The sequence below is a fragment of the Rhinopithecus bieti genome, unplaced genomic scaffold (assembly GCF_001698545.2).
Source record: "Rhinopithecus bieti isolate Rb0 unplaced genomic scaffold, ASM169854v2 scaffold_2077, whole genome shotgun sequence".
In the NCBI taxonomy this organism is placed as follows: Eukaryota; Metazoa; Chordata; class Mammalia; order Primates; family Cercopithecidae; genus Rhinopithecus; species Rhinopithecus bieti.
Window position 1 is genome coordinate 4676482 of NW_016803882.1, and position 2666 is coordinate 4679147.

Here is a 2666-nt window from a genome sequence, read left to right on the forward strand (position 1 = left end):
TAGAATCCTACCCCTCTTGCATATCATGCCTCCGTTCATCTCTTTCCATCTCTCTTGCTGTCACTCTGGTCCAGGCCACCTCCACATCTCACTTGAAATCTGCAGGGGCTTCCAACTGAGTTCCCCGCCTCGCCCCTTGTCCCAGTCCAATCTCTTCTTCTTAGGGTAGCCAAACTGACCCATTTAGGCTGAATATCACATTAGCTTGCTTCCTTTCTTTCCTTTTCTTTTTTTTTTTCTGGTTGTTAACACTTCCAACAAGGCAGAAATGAGTAACGGGAAAGTGGAACTTGCTGTGGACACGGCCACAGGACCATGGTTTTGTTCCTGTTGGGATGCCTGGGTCGGTTTCACAGGTCGCCTCTCAGTCCTGCAGGCTGAACCCGTCTGTCTGGGCGCCTTGCGCTGCCTGCCTCCTGGGCACTCTGGGGCGACGTGGACGGATGTGTGCTTGTCTAAGGTTCGGTTCGTGCTGTGAGGAGTCTGCACCAAAAATGCTCCATCAGTGAGGGAGAGTCCTCCCGAGGAGGGGCTCCTGTGCCTCCCATTCTAGGCACTTCGAGACTTTCTGCAGGAAGTGCTGTCCTTGAGTCATTCTGTTTTGTCCCGAGGCTGCTGCGAGGAGCGGGACAGGTGGGCACATGCTGAAGAGTGGGGACATGTGAGACGGCTTCAGTCCAGGCACAGCCGCAGGTCCCGGCCGCCCCACTTTCCCTGACCCGAGAAGAGCAGCCCCCAGCAGGCTGCGGGCACAGTCCCGGCTCACTCATGGCCTAGAGCGCAATGCAGGGCCCAGCACTCCGCCTTAATTTTCACCTTTGTTCCTTCCTGCTTTCCAGCTTTGGAGTCCTTGTCAAGAGGGATTCAAACCCCAAGGTTATAAACACGACACTTGCATTCCCTTCCAATCCTTCATGGTTTTCTGTTTTACACACAAAGCTTACAAACTTTACTTTTTCCAACTGGAAAACCAGTCTTTCCAACATTTTTTAAAAAACAAATTATCCTTTTATCATATGCTGAAAGCCTTACCCATAACAAGCCCACTTCTGCGTTTGACTCTGTTCACTGACCCTTCATTTACTTCCTAACGGACCCTTTTGGTAACTTACAGTGAAGAGGTGGCTTTAATAAATATATTCTCCAGAAAGCTCCAGAAGCTTTGCGTGGGTCAGGGTGAGAGGTGCCGCCACGATGTAAACAGAACAGAATAGCTGAGTCCTCCAGGTAGGCGCCAGGTGCGATCCGCACAGACCGCGTGCTTGGGAAACGGAGTCAGAGGTGCATCCTCAAAATGCATCCCCCCGTCTCCGGCCGAGCACACAGGCCCCAGGGCCCGGCGGACAGGGCTGGTCCCAGCGTACGCACGCCACTTCCTGGGCTTGGGGGGGTGGTACGCCAGAGGCTGCCTGTAGCAGGAAGCCCCCGCAGAGGCCAGGGCCTCTTCTTCCACTTGGCAGAGACCACAGAAGGGAGCCAGGGGACAGCATCAGAGTCTGGGGACGGGCAGGGGTGCCCAAGGGCACAGCAGCTGCAGGCCATTGGCAAGGCCAGAAGATGGTGAGTGGAAAGCCGGGGGCGCGTGGAGAGACCCCGAGAAGGGGCTCTTCAGCTGGGAGCCCCGCATGTACTGTTTGTGTTTCATCTGGCGATTTTGAAACCAGGTTTTTGTCTGGACCTCGGAGAGCTTCATCTCCCTGGCCAGCCTCTTCCGCTCCAGAGCGCCCAGGTACTGGTGGTGCCGGAAGACGCCCTCGATGGTGCCGACCTGCTTGGTGGTGAAGGCTGTGTGGACACAGGGGGCCCGCCAGGGGTTTGGCTTCTTAAGCCAGCCACGGCCCTCTATGGCGCAGGCAGATTTGAGGACCGAGCCTCCTTGATGCTGACGGCCTGAGGGGGCTCCCACGTGCTGGATGTCTGGCTCGGTCCAGGGAGGCTCCCCGGGGAGACATCAGTAGGCCTGCGGCTGTGGGTCAGCCATGGGCAGCTGCTCTGGGAGAGTCAGTCCACGGAGCCAAAGCTGGAGGCCTGCTGCCGGCCACGAGGTGGGGAGGAGGAGGGACGCATGGCGGTCAGGTGGGTCTGAGGGAAGGCCGGGCGAGGCTGGCCAGGCACAGGATCCACTACCTGCTGCCTTTCTTAAAACCTGCCAATGGTTTCTCATCATACGTGGGGTTAAAAATCCATGGGCCATAAGGCCTACGTGGTCCAGACTCTCTAACCTCGTCTCACACCATTGCCTCCCTTATTCCTGACGCTCTACCCACCCTGCTCTTCATAGTTCCATCGGGCCTTTGCCTTGGCTGGTTTCTTTGCTTGACGTAGTCATCCCCTAGAGGGTCATGTGGCTTGCTTCTCGTTATTCAGGGCTCCGTTTAAATGTCTCGTGCTCAGATGTTCTTCCTAATCACCCATGGTAGAGTGGTCTCCCACACGCGTCATTCTCTAGCGCTGCTTTATTTTATTCATAGCACTTGACTCCATTTGAAATTTTGTTTGCTTGCTTAATTTGTCTCCCTTCTACAAAGAAATTGGGAATCTTGACTAATTTCTGATCTCTTGATTTTCCCAGTGTCTCCCATGCTTGACATTTAATTGATATTTACTGAATAAAAAGGCAAAGCTGGAGTGGCAGGCTGAGGCTAAATTTTGGAATGCTTGGGCTC

The 2666-nt window shown here is 54.8% G+C and overlaps 1 pseudogene; it reads right to left on the bottom strand.

Annotated features, from left to right (window-relative positions):
- Positions 1 to 1275: 1275 nt before the first annotated feature.
- Positions 1276 to 2067, bottom strand: LOC108518475 (homeobox protein VENTX pseudogene; annotated as a pseudogene).
- Between the last annotated feature and the right edge of the window lie 599 nt (positions 2068 to 2666).